The sequence below is a fragment of the Antechinus flavipes genome, chromosome 3 (genome assembly GCF_016432865.1).
Source record: "Antechinus flavipes isolate AdamAnt ecotype Samford, QLD, Australia chromosome 3, AdamAnt_v2, whole genome shotgun sequence".
Taxonomy (NCBI): domain Eukaryota; kingdom Metazoa; phylum Chordata; class Mammalia; order Dasyuromorphia; family Dasyuridae; genus Antechinus; species Antechinus flavipes.
Window position 1 is genome coordinate 177,360,995 of NC_067400.1, and position 13,064 is coordinate 177,374,058.

General features: G+C 33.6%; 1 pseudogene; it reads left to right on the forward strand.

Annotated features, from left to right (window-relative positions):
- The first annotated feature begins 951 nt into the window (after positions 1-951).
- Positions 952-6,888, forward strand: LOC127557094 (60S ribosomal protein L17-like; annotated as a pseudogene).
- Positions 6,889-13,064: the final 6,176 nt, after the last annotated feature.

Below are 13,064 nucleotides of genomic sequence, written 5' to 3' on the forward strand. Positions count from 1 at the left end.
GTGAATGCGTGTGTGTGTGTCTTTGAATGTGTTCTTTTACAACATGGCTAACATGGAAATATTCTTTTTATGACCTCACATATATAATCAATATCATATTGTTTGCCTTCTCAAGGGGTAGGCTAGTAGTGGATGAGAGAGAGAATTTAGAACTCACATTTTAAAAACATGAATATTAAAAAAATTTAATGTATTTCAGAATATTTAATTAATATATGTATAAATATAGAAATATAGCCTAAATGTCACACCAAATCAACTTTCCAGATATTTATTATTCCTTTTCATGAACAATATTTTCCAATCAAAATTGAAATAAATAACTACTTCCTCTGGCCATTTATAGAATCTAGATCTCATTCTTACAATGCATTCCTTCCTCAGGTAATCTTCACCTCTTAGAATCATTCTCTTTTCTCCAGGTTCTAGCTTCTCCAGGTAAAGACTTCTTAGATTTCCCCAATTGGTGATCATCCTCAAATTATCTTGTGTTTATGTATCTATTATATTATGCCTTTTTACGCAATAGAAATAATGCTCCTAGACTTCCAAGGCAAATAAAAATTCATGGAAAACTTATGTCCAGACAGAACAGATGAGTTTAGATTTAGCTTGATCCATACTCACTTAGTAGAAAGAATTTATCTGGGAACTGATGGACTGTGTCTACTTTGAGAAACAGCTAAAATCTGCTCAATTTCTTTACTTTCCCCTCCCTCCCTCTTGATGCTGCTTGGGAGGCTTTATTGTAGCTAAATATTTTATGATCTCTTAAATTGCTTCCTTGCTATATGGATAGTATTTTAAAATGTGCTTGCTCTAGTTAAAATCAAGATCCAATCTGAATTATGTTCTGGATGTGTATTTTGGCATAAAGGGAGTGTGGATAAGGTTAGGGAGTGGGAAGGAAAAAGAGGCCAATGATTATTTTGATACCCAGAATTTAGCAGTATGGAGAGCTACAATTACGGTGAGGTGTCTAGAAACCATTCTGGTCTGGAGGGTCTAAACTTTTGTGAATTTTAAAAAATAATAATAATCTTTATTTTAAGCACCCTATATTTTCAAAGGAAAGAAGCAAATTGGGCTGATTTAACCAGGGACTGGATGATCTTCCTCTCTCTCTCTCTCTCTCTCTCTCTCTCTCTCTCTCTCTCTCTCTCTCTTTTTTTCTTTTTCCCTCTCTCTCTCTTTCTCTCTCTTTCTTTCTTCCTCTCCCTCTAAAGTTAGAGGAAATGTTTTCTTGACAGAAAGGAGTGTTGTGAAAAGGAAAGGCCAAAAGCAAGACTATGCTCAAAATGTAATCAGTGGGATAAGTTATGTCTGAGAGAATTCAGCTCTTCTTCCTAGAAGATCAGGAAATGGAGGAAAGTATTCCTCAGTCAGTCTGCTAATCAGCAGTACCCATTGGTTACATAGGCAATACAGAAAGCTGATGCAGAAACAATCACTGTCCATTCTTGATTATTCACCGTTACTATTTACCCATCAGTAAGGTGCTTTAAATCACAATTGATCAGAGAAATGCAAATTAAGACAATTTTGAGATACCACTGCACACCTTTCAGATTGGCTAAGATGATAGGAAAAGATAATCATGAATCTTGGAGGGAATGTGGGAAAACTGGGACACTGATGCATTGTTGGTGGAATTGTGAACAGATCCAACCATTCTGGAAAACAATTTGGAACTATGCCCAAAAAGCTATCAAATTGTGCATACCCTTTGATCCAGCAGTGTTACTACCAGTGTTACTACTGGGCTTATATCCCAAAGAGCTCTTAAAGGAAGGAAAAGGACCCACATGTGCAAAAATGTTTGTAGCAGCCCTGTTTGTAGTGATTAGAAACTGGAAACTGAGTGGATGCCCATTGGTTGGAGAATGGCTGAATAAGTTATGGTATATGAATTTATGGAATATTATTGTTCTTATAGAACATCAGCAGGATTATTTCAGAAAGGCCTGGAGAGAACATGAACTGATGCTAAGAGAAATGAGTAGAACCAAGAGATCATTGTGCACAGGAACATCAATATTATAGGACGATCAATGCTGATGAACATGATTCTTTCCAACAATGAGATGATTGATGCCAGTTCCATTCAGACAGCGGCCTATGGGAAGTGAATGTGGCTCACAACATAACATTCTCACTCTTTTTGTTGTTGTTCACATGCATTTTGTTTTCTTACTCATTTACTTTCCTTTTTGTTCTGATGTTTCTTGTGCAGAAAGAGAATTGTATAAATATATTTACACATATTGGATTTAACATAAATTTAAACATGTTTAACATATATTGGATTTCTTGCCATCTAGGGGAGAGGGTAGGAGAAGGAGGGGAAATCTGAAACACAAAGCTATACAAGGGTCAATGTTGTTAAATTATCCATGCATATGTTTTGAAAATAAAAAGCATTAAAAAAAATTTTTAATCCCACTCTTAGAATGTGAAGACAACTTAGTGAGTATGTTATAATGAGGATCATTCCCAGGAACACATAGGAATTGAGATGGGATAGGAGCTCTCATTCTAATTAAAAAAGCACTACAATATAATGGTCTTAAAACTGCTTAAAACTGCTTTTCTATCCACACATCTCCAAGTAAAATCTCATATTAAAAGCCATTGCTGCATCAGAAATCCTTCAGCATATATTGAGTGGGTGGATTCTAGTAACTCCTAGACTGCTTTGAGGAATGTAACAATGCCAATTTATAGACACAAATATCTAAATGAGAGGGAGGATAAGCAACTGTCTAACTTTTTCATTTAAAAAGAGAAGCTTTTCATAAACCCATATCAAGGTAGCTGAGGAAGAGAATCACCTTCTTGATTTCAAGGAGTATAAAACTCTGAGATGAAAAATGGATAAAAGTGAGATATATTTGCCACACTGTATAGGCTAATATGAGAGTCATCATCTTTAAAACATATTTCTTCACAAGATGTTTTGCCAGATTGAAAAAGGCCCCAATAATTCCATTTAAATTGCAGTTGTTTGATCAAATTGACCACTGCATTGAAAAAAGTAGAACGTCAAAATGTTTTTCTCAAGTACATTTCTCAGAAAGACATAACACAAATTACATGAAATGATGACCTATTCCACCACAAATAGAATGTCTAAGGGAAAATTGATCAGGAAAATAAAATAATTGTTCTTATTTATATAGCATTATAGAGTTAATAGGTTTATAATGCATCAAAATGTAAGTAAACAACAACCAAAAAAAGATGAAAATACTATTGTGATCCACACTCAGTTCCCACAGTCCTCTCTCTGGATGTAAATTTTGTTTTGATTTTTCATTAGGTAAAAGAGACCATTCTCTGCCTCATTTCTTACCTAGCTTTATTCACTCAATGAGCATTGCTCAGTCAAACTGCCACCTGTTAAAGGCCTTATCTTAAAAAAGTCACAGTTTCCCACTGCATCCAGAACCATCTCCAGTTGTCCTTTATATCTTGCCCTGAATGCTTATGGCTCCAGAGGTAAAAGTGAGACTAGTGACTTTGCACAGTTCTTCCTCATTTAAATATAATTTCCTTCATGTCATGGCATCACTTCCTTGATGTCACAATCCTCTTTGAAAACAAAGGACAAATAGCAACAAATAGCAATTAATAAATAACAAACCTGTAAAAGTGCATTTCATCGTCCTAACAGTCATCAGATTGTTGTGATGGGGAAAATAAAGTTCAAAGGTCACCAAAAAATAAAATTAGATGGCAAGGCCCTATCACATATAATTATACATTTAATGGTGTGAGGGACCTTAAGGATTTATCTAGGTTTTTATCTGGGATTCATAAACTTGATTTTAAAAATATTTTGATAAATACATTTTAGTGTAATTGATACTATGCATTTTATTTCAGATATATTCAGATATTTCAGATATTCAGATCTACATTATTCTAAGATTTTCCCAAGCTGCCAAAAAAAGGTACATTATAAAAAAGGTTAAGATTATCTGGGTTATTCCAAACCTCTCATTTTACAGATGCAGAATCTGAAACACAAAAGGTTTGAAGTGGCTTGTTTAAAATTATATAGGTAATTAATGGCTAAGCCACAGTTTAAAGCCAAATCTTCTAACTCCAAATCAGCTCTCTCCATCCCTGAGCATGCTTCTCCTCAGGATGTGAACCAAGATCATATTACTCCCAGACAAATGGTTTGCCTATGATAGCACACAGGTTATTACTTCTATTACCCTACAAATATGTAGGTTTATGAAGAAATAAATGACATGCACTTTTCAGTCAAAAAGTGGCAAAAAATGGAAGTATGTCATCTTTAGTGCTAAGTTTAGTGTCTCTTTCATTGATCATTCATTTTAGATATGGCTGATATAGGTTCACACTGGACAGAAATGATCTAGCAAAAATTCTGCCATGTTGCAAAGGTAATTTGAGCTAAGAAAATATTTTGGAAATTGAACACAAATAATTTGAAAAGAATTATTTTTTATAAACTATCATCAAAAGGCAAATTATTTTTAAGACGTAGCTTAAGGGTATTCCAGATATTCTCTCATATGTTGCAGCAAGCATTACCATTGGTCCCTGCTCCTTCTTGTGAGAAGTACAGAGCAGGTGGCCAGATGAAAAACTAATAATTTCTAAAAACCCCTATTAATGAAAAAAATCCTAAATATTTCATTGAAAAGAATCAATATCATGTAATGAAGAGGATATAAGAATAAGAGTAAGAAAAATTAGGTTGAAGTCTTAATTTTTTCAAGTCATAAAAGATGGATGATAATGATAAGTTTTCTATTTACTTTACAAGTCTTCTGCAAGGATATTCTTATCTCACAGTGAAAAAAACTTTGTAGTTCTTTTCCAGTCAAAATTTTATCTATCCAGAAATATCTTCTTTGACATTTCTAACAAGTGATCATCTAGTCTCTTCTTGAAGAATTTCAGTGAAGTGAAGCTCACTAATTCATATGCAAACTATTCTACTCTAAGACAATGCTAATTTCTGGTAAAGATTGTCTTTAAAGGAAGATCAAATGAATTTCTCTATAACTTCCACTGACTATTTCTAGTTGTAAAATCTGTGGCAAAAGACCCCCAAAAGTCTAATTCTACTTCCTTGTGATAACCCTTCAAATACTTGAAAACAGTTATCACATTCTTCTTATATTTTCTTTGGGGTAAATATCCTCAGTTCACTCAATTTATAAAGCAATACTACTGAGAGGTGGTCTTGGATCCAACCCAAGTTGGCCTTGAAGTCAGGATAATACTGAGTTCAAATTCAGCCTCTAATATAAATTGACTGTATAATATTCCATAAATCACTTCACTCCATTAATGTCTCAAACAACTCTCTAAGAGCCTAAATTCTAACCACTTGCATGCCATCTCTGTCTGCTCCTTTTTGTTCCTGTGCAAGCTTCTTTAACTCAACTCAATTCATTTCAGTTCAGTTCAATATATAACTTATCATTTATAACCAACTCATAAGTTGTCCGCACTGATAGAGTTTCCTTACTGGATGTTCCTTTTACCAAGAAACCAATAAATTCAGTCTAAAAATATTTTACATGTATATCAACATATGTGTATGCACAGGTATATATGTGGGACTTCAACTTTCTATCTCTTGGAATTTATACATTAAAAATTGAGCACATTGCTTGTGACACTATCACTTTATCCCTAGTTAAGCAGAGCCCAACATTAACATAAAGTTCAAAGTCAAGAAATAGGCCCCAAAAACTGAACAAAAACCAACAAAAATGATTTTTAAAAAGGACCTACTAAATGGTAGCAGAGAATGTAAGACTGAGATTCAGAGGGATATAAAATCTTGAAAACAGCTATAATCAAAATCTTGAGGGAAAAGGTAAATTTAAACATAATCCTAACAAGATTCTTGAAAGAATTAAAGAAAGAAATAATAGTTTGAGAAGAAAATATAGCAAAACAAAAAACTGAAAGTGTTGTAAGAAAGTTATCAAAATGCAATGTTACAAGGGGTACAAAAATATAAAGAAAATAACACCTTAAAAACAAAATTGGTCAAATGTTTGTTTTTTAAGGCATATATATTCATTGAAGAAAATAATTCCTTAAAAATTAAAATTGAACAAGTTAGAAACTCATGATTCTATGAGATTTCAAGAAATAATAAAACAAATTCGAAAGAATGAACAAAGTAGAAGAATATGTGAAATATCTCATTTGCAAAACAATTAACCTGGAAAAACAATAGAGAAGAGATCCTTTAAGAATTATTGGAAAGCTTTCTTTTGATTTGTCATAGGTAATCATTTAAAATAGTGAGATATTCTTTTGATCCAGAAAACCACACAAAATCATGCAAGTCAAGGGCCTCAGATCTCTGGGTCTACTTCAAGAACACCTATGAAACAGCCCAAGCAATCAAGCATACATATATGAAAAACTATAAAGCATTTCAAAGATGTCACACTGAAAAAAAACAATATGTTGCCTTTCACTGATATAATGGTGGAATTGGCAAGTATGCTCAAGTTAAAACAATAGGATTGGGACACAAGTCGGTGGCCCCAAAGAAGTGCTGAGTTCTTGCTGCATATGCTTAAAAATGCAGAGAGTAATGCAAAACTGAAAGGTTTAGATGTGGATTTTTTTTATCATTGAGCATATCCTGGTTAAAAAGGTTCCCAAAATGTGATGGTGTACTTATAGGACTCATGGTCAAATCAACCCATACATGAGTTTTCTTTGCCATATTGAAATGATACTTACTGAAAAGAACAAATTGTTCCTAAACCAGAAGAGAAATTTGCTCAAAAGAAAAAAAAATATATCCCAAAAGAAACTAAAGAAAAAAAGGCTTATGGCACGGGAGCAAATATGATAATGCAAATAAAAGTGAAATGAAATATTTAAAAAAAGAATTATTGGAAAAATTCAGGATGGTAATTTTTATCCACATCCAGAGAAAGAACTATGGAGTCTAAATGCAGGTTGAAGCATAATATTTTCATTTTCTTGTGATTTTTTCCTTTTGTTCTGATTCTTCCCTTACAACAAGAGTAATGTTGAAATATGTTTAATATGATTGTACATGTATAACCTAAATCAGATTGATTTCCATCAAAAAAGAAGAGGGAGGGGAGAGAAAGAGGTGGGAAAAGGAAATCAAAATGTTATAAAAGTAAATTTTGAAAACTAATGAATAAATTAAAAAAGAAAGAAAAAATTTAGATAATCTGGAAGCTGTGATTTTTAAAAAGAGCTTAGGTAATGAAATTTCTCAACAGCATTTTAGTTATATCCAGTTATATAGTTATATCCTTGGAGTATATATACTCAAAGGTAAAGAAGAAAATAATAAAGCAGCCAGAAAAAATTTTTTTAAAACCATAGTTAGAATCAAACAAGTTTTAGCAACTTCTATGGTAAAGGAATGGAAGGCTTGGAATATGCTATTCTGGAAAATAAAGACGCTATTATTGAAATAAAGAATAATCTACTCAGCAAAGCTGAGTATAGTCCTTCAGGGGAAAAATGAATATTTGATGAAATAGAGTGTTTTCAGGCCTTTGTGATAAAAATGCTAGAGCTGACTAGAAAATTTAACTTACAAATACAAGACTCAAAAGAATCACAAAGGAAATAAGCATGTTAGAAAATTCATAAGGGATTTAGTAAAGTAAAATTATTTATTTTCTTATAAGGAAAGATGATAAATTTGTGTCCTATGAATTTTTATCATTGTATATATAGACAGAAGGCATAGGTGTGATTTGAATATGAAGGGATAATATCTTTTCAAAAATGATAAAATTGAGAGGTGAGAGAGGAATGTACTGGAAGAAAGGGAAAGGAAGAAGGAATGGTGCAAATTTTGTCACAAAAAAGAGGAAATAAAAAGCTATTACAGTAGAGGAAAAGAAGGGGTGGAGAAGATGCAAGAGTAAACTTTTTTCAGAAACTATAAAAACTTACTTTACAAAATGTATAATGTATTCAATATGTGTTTATATTTGTGTGTATATAAATTCTATAACTTATACAAAACAATATTGTTCGTTTTCCATTTTCTTATAACCCAAGTATAATTCTTCCTTATTGGTTAATTATTTTTAAAAAAGCAATTGATTATTTCATTGATATGATATTGATATTTATTGATTTCAAGGTACAAAGACACTTTGGCTCATAAGAAATCAATATCAGAAAAGAAAAACAAATACTCATGAAAATTCTCTGTGAGGTTATCTTTGTTTAACAATATCTTCAAGACATACCCTCTAGATAAAGCCCCTCTTGATATCCCCAATTTCTAAAGTTCTACTTCCTTATCATTTATTTGTTTTGCATTTTACATGTAATTAAACATGTTCATGCTGGGTTATATAGTAATAGTTGTAGTAGTAGTAGTAATTTATATAGTCTCTACTAAAGTCAACTACTATGCTAAGCAGGTTACAAATTTTATTTCATTTGAATTTTATAACAACCCTGAGAGGTAAGTGCTATTTTTTAAAAATCAAATTTGTAGTTTAAGAAACTAAGGAAAACTGACCAAGGTAACACAATTAATAAATTATGAGGCTTAACAAGCTCCTTGAGAGTAGGGAATTTTTCCTTTGGTCTTTGTATCATGAGCCAAAGATCAGTGCTAGGCATACATTTTAATTGGCTGAAAGATTGGGCAGTCATACAGGCGAAAGATTATTGTCTTTTATAAAATGTTATGCCAAATAATGGGCAGAAATTCCAGTTAATTGCTGTATTCACCATCAATATCTCATTTAGATAGATTATCTAGGACTGGCCTAAGGAAGAATTGTTCCATCATCAAAATTTGTTTTTTTGAATCATAATGTCTCTAACCTTTCTTTTTCTTCCTTCTACATCAGGGAGCTTTTTTACTATTCTCCTTCCTTCCAAATATAGCAGCTGAGACTTGTACCTCATTGCCAGATCTCTCCATAGCTACATTAAGGCAATGGTATCCAAAGTGGAGGCAATATCCTTAAGAGGAGTAATTTGTCCCTGAGGAGGTATATGATTAGCTATTTTGAGTTTGGGAAGGTGAGTGGGAAGCTCATTTTAAATGAAAGTTTAGTATTAGTACATAAAATGCTCACACTTATCAGGCCTTCTCTTTGCTTTTGAATGTATGCCACCTGACATTGCCACCATACTGTTCTTAGTATAAACATTATATAATTCTATTGAGATTCATTAGGAGTCTCTGTAATGTAGTCCACTGAGTCCCTAATATAAAACTGTACTAGAGTGAGACTATGAATCAACTTGGAATAGGTCTTCCGAAAAGATAAATTGCTACAGTCATCTGTGCCATTCCAGATTCCATGCTAATAGCAGGTTCCGTTAGTGTGAATGTCCAGTATAGCAATGAGAATATCATTCAAATCTATTCTGAAACATATGCTGTGAATTTGGAAAAATTCTCAAGCATGAAAGGTCTAATTGCATACACTTTATAGCTGCTAGATCTGGAGAAAATTAAAACTGAGGATGATCCTATTATTCTCAATAAAGTTCAATCTAGCTCCTTATATAATGGTCATGTTGCTGAAAGAACAGTTCATTCACAATGTACTCAAATTCAACCGCCTTAATTTTCAATGTCAAAAGATTCATTAATGGGGGGGGGGGTCTGTTCCCAGTGTTGATTTTAATATCTCCCTGCCCTGGGGGGCAGTTTTGTGATTTGCCCTCCCTGTTCCTCTCAAAAAAGTATCACCTAGTGGTTAGCTTTTGTTTAAAGGAGACTTTTTGAAGTTAATTTGGATCATTTTCAGATGACAGAACAAGAATAGATTATGGATCCTCTATCACAGTGCAAGATGTGATGTTGTCCAACAATTGCAATTACAACAATGGCTGTAATATAAAAATACAACAAATATTTCTCTTTTTTGGTTAATTTTATTTCTTTTATTTTTCTAGTAGTAGTTTATTTTTCCCAAATATATGTAAAAATAATTTTCAACATTCATTTTTGTAAAACTTTGTGTTCCTAAGTTTTCTTCTTTACCTTCTTCCTTTCCAAGACAATAAGCAATCTAATATTAGTTAAATATGTGCAATTCTTTTAAATATATTTCATATTTGTCATATTATGCAAGAAGAATCAGATCAAAAGGGAAAAAACCATGAGAAACAAAGAAAAAGCATAACCAACCAACCACAACAAAAAGGCGAAAACACTATCCTTCGATCCATATTCAGTCTCCATAGTTCTTTCTCTGAAAAGAGCAGATTGGGATTTTCCAACTCAAATCTATTGGAATTACTTCAAATTCCCTCATTATACAACATATATTTCTAAAGAAACTACTGTATGATTCATACTGTACTATACCCAAGAAACATACAGTTCATTAAAATATGAGATATGAGAGAATCTCTCTGCACTACTTCATGCTGTCTCTTTTATTAAATAGTGAAATCATGAGTGTCTCCATGCCAACACATTCTCTGGCACACAATTTTTTCATCTTTCCACCTGGGTACCCCAGAGTTTAACAGAGATATTAGGCTATATATATATATATATATATATATATATATATATATATATATATATATGTTTTATTCAATAACATCAAGTCCTCAACTTAAGTTTTATTCTGATGCCTCATTATGCTATGGAAGCACTTGAGTGGGTTATAATTTCATAGAAGAATAAGATACAAATATCAGTAGTTTTTGTTTTCCTTTTGCTCTGGTTTTCTCCATCAATCTAATTGAAAAGGTTGGAGAATGGACACAAGATAGCTCGATTTAAAAAGAGAACCTAGCCCCTTCTCATCATTTCCTACACAGCTGTTCTCTTGATTTTCTCCATGATCTCCAAAAAAAATCATCATACTGCAAGATCACAAAAACTCATATCTCTTAGTACTCCCTGTCTCTGAGTACCCTCCTTGTTTCTCTCTTATTGGAGAATATAGAAGATAGACATTGGAGAGATCCTTCATTTAAGGAGGGCATTCAGAGAAGTCATTTCTCCATTTCCTACCTGGGTTTAGGATTAGGATTTCATTATATGTCAGGTATTCCCCATATCTATTCTTTTTCTTTGTATCTCCAGTGCTTAGCCCTGCGCCTAGCACCTAGTAAGTAATTAGTAAATAGTATTGACTGATTGACCTATAATATCATCTGTACACTATCTGTTAATAAAGATAAGTACCTGCTCTTCAATTTATAGTCTCAGAGAATTGCAAAGGGGCTTGAGGGGATAAATACTTACTAGAACCACAGAGCCAGTATTCATCAGAGGTGAAAATTGAATCTAGGATATTCTTTCTCAGAAGCTTCTTTGTCTAACACACACAAAGCTATCTCTTTGCTAACTAAAATACAAAGTGACATGATAAGTAATTTTTGAGAGACCTGAAGAAAAGTTCTTAGAGAAAGAGAAGGTTCTTCTGATCTGAGGAAGGTCAATGAAAGGTCTCTGTAACGAAAGCAAGAAAAGAAGAGCATGTGTTGGGAAATGTCCCAGTTGACAAGGCCTACCTCCATAGTCTGATGAGGCATCAGAATAAAACTTTAGTCCAAGACTTGCTCTTACTGAATAAAACATATATAGATTGCATAATACGACTGTTAGACTCTGGGGGTGTTCAGGCAGAAAGATGAAAAAGTTGTGTGCCAGAGATTATGTTGGCGAGGAAATGCCCATGATTTCACTAGACTATTTAAAAACAGGCAGCATGGAGCAGTGCAGAGAGGTGCTCTCAGAAGCAGGGAGATTTAGTTTCACATTCTGACTCTTACACATACTGGCTGTGTGATCTTGTGGAAATCACTAAACCTCATACTCAAGGCCAAAGATATCATATATTCAACACTCTAGAGTACTGTGGGATCAAATTAAAATATAATGAGAGTTCCATGCCCAAGATGGAAGTAAGGAAGGAACCTTCTTAAGTGCTCCAAAATTCCCTTTCAAACAACTAGAAAATCACTTCAGACTTGATCTAGAGGAAGGGAAGTAGCTTATTAACCTGGAAGGAAAGATGTATCTCACTGGAATAGGGAGGAAGTGATGTCCAAGAGCAGCAACAGCAATAATAGCAGCCAGCTAGTCTCACGGCATGAGGTCTGCAGCAAAGCTTCAAACCTAGGGGCTTCCACCAATGAGGTCTCATGCTCCTACAAGCCAGCAGCCCCCTAGGCAAGTAAGCAGTCTCTGCAGCTCCAGCCATCCTACTCCAAACCCAGTCCATCTATGGCCTTGACCCTCTTTCTGATGAGTAGGTGAGCTGATCAAAAGCAAGATCTGACCCATATGACTTATTAGAAGAGAAACCCAGTTTCCGTAGTAACACAGAAACAGGGCCCCACAGCTGGGGCAGAACAACTACAAGATACTGTCTCCAGGCCTAGCCACCAGAAAAAATTACTATTAGTAACATAACAGTAAAGGCCCACACCTGGAACAGCTCAACAGCTAAACCCCACACTCTGAGGAGGCTCCATCCCACCCAATACAAGCCAAAAAGGAAGCCTATCCTCCAAAAAGGAAGCAGCTAAACCCAGTGAAAACAGCAGTAAGACCCAGATTTCCAGCATAAAAAGCCTGGGACCAGGGTCTCTTTTAGGAGGTGATTGGGGAATTCTTTCCATGGCTATTTTATCTTCAGATTCTAGGACATCAGGACAATTTTCTTTGATGATTTCCTGAAAGATAATGTTTAGACTCTTTTTTTCCATCATGGTTTGATCCTTAGATTGTCTCTCCTAGATCTATTTTCCAGGTCAGTTGTTTTTCCAAGTAGGTATTTTACATTTTCCTCTATTTTTTCATTTTTTTGGTTTTGCTTGACTGATTCTTGATGTCTTGTTGAGTCATTCATTTCCGTTTGTTCAATTCTGATTTTTAATGAATTATTTTCTTCAGTTATCTTTTTTAGTTCTTTTTGTATTCAAGCAAGTGAATTTTTAAATGAATTGGTTCTATATATTTTTTCCAGTTTATCAATTTTATTTTTCAGGGAGTTGTTTTCTTTTTCCATTTTGTCAAATCTATTTTGTAAGGTGTTACATGCTTTGTCCATTTCACT